The sequence below is a fragment of the Ciconia boyciana genome, chromosome 10, assembly GCF_034638445.1.
Source record: "Ciconia boyciana chromosome 10, ASM3463844v1, whole genome shotgun sequence".
Lineage (NCBI taxonomy): Eukaryota > Metazoa > Chordata > Aves > Ciconiiformes > Ciconiidae > Ciconia > Ciconia boyciana.
Genome location: NC_132943.1, coordinates 7,227,845 through 7,234,052, shown reverse-complemented (window position 1 = coordinate 7,234,052; position 6,208 = coordinate 7,227,845).

Sequence of the window (6,208 nt, the reverse complement as noted above, 5' to 3'; positions counted from 1 at the left end):
CTCCCCAGTCCCTTACCCATGCAAAGCCAGCCATAGTGCTCAGGCAAGGGGTGTCGCAGCTCACTGCTCTGTCTCTGGCAGCAGCCCTGGGATGCGGCAGGACCAGAGCAGTTCTTTCTGTGCAGCTCGTTACGCTGGCAGGAGGATCCGTACCCTCCCCTGGAACGCGACTGCAGCCTCCAACAGCCTGCAGCTCCTGCACTTCCTACGCAAAGGGGGATTTCTCCATATTCCCTAATCCTTAAAAGATTTCTCTTCCATGAATTTGTCTGGTCTTCCCCAAACCCACTTAAACCCTCAATGTCCACAGCCTCTTCTGGCAATGAGCTCCAAAGTTAAATCACAGGTTTGGTGGGGAAACAAAGAAAAATCTCCTTTTGTTTGTTTTAAACCTGCTCTTATTTTGGAAGAGGGACTGGAAAGTCCCTGTTCACCCTCTCCCTGCCATTCTTGATTTTACACATTTTTGTCATATGCCCTGTCATGCTTTTTCCAAGCTGAAGAGTCCCAGCTTGCCTCCTTTGTAAAGGAAAGCCTTTCCAGCAGCTTAACTCATTCATCTCACAAGTATCTGATTCAACACCTGATCTCTCCAGTGGGATTAAAGCCCAAATCTCCCATTATGGTGACTTGACACCAAGTTTCTCTCCTGGGTAAAGTGAAACTCTCCCCCTGCTTCAGTTTTTATATAAACAGGAGAAGAGAGAGAAAGCAAGCAGTGACAGGAGCCACTTTCTGCAGGCTCCTGTTGGGGCACTTATGGGAATGACGGACTCGTGTTTCAGTCCCGGCTCCGCTAAACGCTCCACCGTGTTACACTGATTATTCAAGGCTCAGGCACCTTTCACTCCGATGAATGAGAGTCTAGTTTAACCGCAGGGTGAATGACGATGAGGAGCAAGGTGATTGCTCCCAATTTACTCTGGTGGAAATGGCTACCACTTTAGAATCAGGCCCACTGAAAAACCAAAAATAAAAATATTCACAACCCTTAGACATAATAAGCCTGATTTGTCTTCATTTCAGCTGCAATCAGTGAGCAACAACTGCACTGAAGTAAGCCTGAATGAAACACGAGATGGCATATTTAGGTTAACAATGGCTGAATTACTCCAGGTTTAGATTCTAGTGCAGGGATTTTAGTAAGAAAGGATCCACGCTGTCTCTGCGAGCTCCTGGCGCGAGTGCCACAACATCGTCACGCCACCGGCAGCAGACAGGGGCTGCACTGGACTGGACAGAGGACAGCCCCTCCGATGGGCTGGGGGCAGCTCGCTTCGACCACCGCCTGACAGGGCTGCAGCTGGTTTGAGTCTGCCTGGTTCTGAGCAGTCATAACTCCTGACCTCTCCATCAAGCCCAGATTTATACCTAGTGTGTAACTAAACTCCATGGGGGTTTTATTTATTCTGGAATTGTACACATACCAGACTAGGTCTATTCTCTCAGCAGAGTACAAGAGATTTTTGTTTTAAAATGCACACAATATTATCATTTGTTTTCTGGAAATCCTAAATATCCCTGAAGAAAGTCCACTAAAAGTAAATAAAGTTTAGCAAACTAAAATCTATCCCAGCTGAAACCAGGACACCCTTAAAAACCACACTATCTACCTTTGAAAATAATATTTTTTGTATGCTGTTGTTTGCCAGTTATGTTGACTGTGAAGTAGCATTCTGCTTCCACTCTGGTTTGTACAGACAGAATTATGCGTGCGCGCAGCTCGTTCACACAATAACTCTGCACTGGGCTCTGCTGGTCCGAATGAGAAATTAAAAGGGAGTTGTCATACAGAAAATTAAAAAGTGGCGATGGTTACAAAAAAATCTATTATTTAATTCATGCTGCTTATAACCCCCTGAAGAGAAACTAATGAAAATGCCTGAGAAATCTGATGACAACTCTGAACACGCATTGGTGCTATCATGATTTGCCGTGCTATTTACATGTGCTTAAACTTCTAGAAACAAAGCCTGGGCACAATATTTCAAGGCACTAAGCTCTTCGCAACTAATGTAAAATGTTGTTATCACTCACTAACTGCTTCTTTTCCTGTTTGTTTTTATTATTTTTTTTATTGCTTCCTTTACTATGATAGTGGCAACACATCAGTCCTGTGCTCCATGGACCAGGATCTAGTAATTTTACTTAAATTAAAAGATAAAGCTTTTATCACTAGAATTGTGCCTCTCTCCTTCTAGATCCACTGAGGCATCCACAAAGTAATGGGAAGGGCTACAAGGATGGGAAGAAACTCTCCAAGTATGTAGCTTGAAATTCCTGTATGAGTTCTCCTTTTTTGTTATTGCATCTGGATATATCAAATGCATGTTTCTTAATCCAGACAGTGTCCTCACATGCCCTGTGAGGCTGTGCTTGACCTTTTATCAGGGAAAAGTCTTAATAAATAACTTAATGAAAGAGCTACACTTCTTTCAGGGAAATATATTGAACACCACCTTGCTTTTTCCAAGGAACCTAGGCAGACTATCATCCTGGTTTTACACTCTAACATCACATTTACTCAAACAATCAAATCTTTTCTCCTCTGCACATGAGAGAAATTTTTCCTTTTGAATCAGTCTCAGAGAAATGGTCACTGGGTTCAAACTCTGGGCAGATGAAACATCCCCTGGTTCTCCAAACACCATGAAATGGCACTGTAGAGAGGAGGAGCACACACCCAGCAACATGAATACCATCACCTGCTTTCCTAGAAGGTGGAAATAAGGTGATTTGGCTTCAGCTGGTCTTGCTCAAGACTCACAGCAGCAATTGCTAATAGGAAGGAAATAATGTCTGGTGATTTACTACTATATGACAGTTTATGTAAATACATACAAGTTAGATATTGACATTAATGCCACTGATTATCACCAATGTTATTAAACCAAGAATCAAGATTTTCTGGTAAAATCTTCTCAGTGAATATCTAGTCTAGTAGGTAAAAACAAACAGACAAGTATTTGTTCAATATACTATTTAAGAAGCTAAAAAGCTCCTAAACCACAGTTATCCCAATGATGTGACAAGCATCAACTATCCTCTCAAGCAGGTTCTCATAAATCTCAGAAGCAACCTGTGTGGCATGTGAAAAACTTGTGATTAGAAGAGAATTAACATATTCAAACTCTGTTATGCAGACATGATCTGGATCCAAAATGTTTAGTGCTCCCTATTTAATAATGAGCCAAATTGGATCTGAGTGCTTCCCTAGCTTAAGGGGTCCCAAATTCAGACAAATTTATGATAACAGAGGTTACTACCAACCTTGAGAGCAAAAGCATAGCAGTCCTGGGCTTTTATCTCTGGAGACTCTCACTCTCAACCTACACAGAAGTTCATTTGGAAATCTCAAGTCTTGCCACTTGTGCACGTACACCCAAATTCAATGTTAGCTCACAACTCAGGAAGCAGGCAGCCTCTCCATCAGAGGCCCAGAAACACAGCAACAGCAGGATATCTGCAGGTCAGGGACAGCTCTGCAGGCAGCTTAAATCCCACTCACCAGCACCATGCCTGCACGGTGGCTGCTCACCTTTAGCTTGGGAAAAAAGCACCAAATTCCTACAACAACAAATTTAAAGAGGACCAAGCAAGCCTGGAAGTAGATTTGCAACAAGACAAAGCTTTGCACGCAGACAGGCTGTTGCAAAGAGCATGTCATAGTTTTTACTCCTCAATGTCAAGAGTAAAGAGTTAATTCATTTAAGTGATCCTCACTCCCTATGTGTCCAGCCTGGGGATTTGGGGTGACTGGCACCCATGGCTAGTATTCAGCTAGTCAGTCTGGAAGGACCAGCTCAGCAGGAACAATCGACAGGTTTTTTTACTCTCTCCACTGCTCATTTCTTCAAAGGGGAATGCTGATTTTAAGAGACGAGGTTAGCAGCACATAGTGCCTGCAAATAACAGGAACCTACCTTGATTGCAGTTTATAGAAGAAAGCATCCAGCCCATGGAGATTACATTTACTTTCCTGTATTAGGAAGGAGTTTGACAATAAACACAAGCATCTGCAAAGATCTAGTAATGACAAGAAGGTCCATTTGTAAGAGAATATGCCTATGTCCACTCTGTTCAATACTGGCATTTTCCTCAGAATCCTAAACATCTCTGCCACCATCACATGAGGAAGCAACTTGTAAAACATTCAGTTCCCAAATTGCTTTATATGAACATTTATTTCTTAGGATGAGAATGTCTAAGCAATGCCAATTTAAAGTGGAGAAGCCATAGAAGCCAGTGGGTTTGAAAGTGAATGAAATTGGTACGAGATCAGAGCTCGGCCAACTGGGATCTGTCAGCATTTATGCAATAACACCTGACTGTTCAAGAGATAATTCCAGTTCAACCTGGCTTGGAGACTGAGAACCCCTTGGAGCCTTATCACTTTTATTTCTGTAAAAGTTTTCCATCAATATATCACTAGTACAGATATGTTTAATAAGTGCATTAAAAAACCAGTCAAAACAAAGCTACATGCTCTGCCTGTTCCCCCAAATGCCTCCTGATCACAGGAAGACTGGAAGCCATGAAGTTTCTCTGGATTTAAGCAAAGCTAACTGAAACCAGACTCACAAGTCTGCTGCAGAGGATCAAAACCCACAGATCAAACTTTCTAAGAGTCCAAAAATGTAACAAACACTGAACTTACAAACCAGACTTACCAGTCATTTACTATGTTGTATATTGATTAGATTATAAGCCTCAGGGTTCACTGATTCAGCATTCAACAGACACTCAGATAGTTGTCACTTGCATGTTCATGCAATTAAACAGAATTACGGAAGGAAGGGGAGATACCAGATGGAAATACATCAGTCAGCACATGTCTTCACTGGCAGAACTTGGGCCAACCCAAACTTTCCTCCACAGAGGATCTAGGTTTGATGCCTGCCTTACCTGTCACAGGTGTTGCAGCTTCCAAATCTCAAGACCTGGAATTCCAAGCATCCTCTATAGCAAACATTGAAGATAGATCATCTTCTGTCTTCTAAACAGCAAAGGCTGTCCTAGAAAAAGCAAGAGTTTTCCTACTCAACATCTGTTGATATCTGAGGAAACTATGAGTTATTTGTCTCTTCCAAATGCTCAAAGACACTGCAGAGTTTCAGAAAGCCCAACAGTGGGATCAAGGGCAACTACAGCTATGTAAGCACTGCCACTGTGTCCATTACACAGCTGATAGCATTTATGATCATCAGCTAATTGGGAAAAAGTAAAATGCAGTTTTGTGGCTGCTCTAAAGCACTAATGATTTTATTTGATTTTTTTAAAAAGAAATGAAACATATTTCCACAGTATGTTAAATCTAAAGTAAATTTCTACTTGTTCTGTGAAAATTGAAAGTCAAATGAAAGGGAACTAATCTGGGTATCTTACTGTGGGAGAACCTGCAGCGTGAACTCAACCAAGCTATTAGACACTAGAGAAACCACATGGGAGGGAGCTGCAGGAAACGAAGCTTCATAAGTTCCACTGGTCACAGAATGACTCGTTTCTTTCTTAGTTAGGATTAGCCCCTATACAAGCAAATGGAAAAGCTGTGAGAAACTCCAGCAGGTAACTAATTACACAATGCAAAATTAAACACAGCCCATCAGATATGTTCTTTGCCCCTCTTTGAGTATGCAAGTGTACTCCAGCGCCAAAAAACAAGACAAAAAAATTTCAGGGAATCTCCATGTTTCTGTTTATATGCTGAAATTATTCCTTTTAAAGTAATGTGGCAAGAACTGACATTTTTGTGAATATATTAATTCCTTTTACTGAACTGCAAATGCCACTTGCATAGGGAGGAAAGGAGCCAGATGCAGAAAATTGCTCCATTTGCTGGTAGCGTAGCTATTTATATGTTGACAAACAGTTGTGCCAAGAGCAGATGGATATTTTCTAGTATTGAAGAAGTGCTAATTGTTTGCTGCTGTTCCTTTCAAGTTCATGGGGGAAAGCCATTGGTGTTCTGCAGAGCAAGGCATGAAGAAACCAGTTCAAGCCATGCATTTGGCAAAGTGGCCTAGCACCTCCTATGATGGCATGGAGGATGCCCTGAAGCAAGAAGATGCTCAGCCAGATGTCAGCTTAACAACTCTCAGTAAAGCATGACCAGGAGGAGTAGCACTTTCCAAATCTTCTGCAAGTCCTTCACCAAGCCGTACAACTAATGCAGAAGTATTCAGCACAGAGTCTGATAAACATCATATGC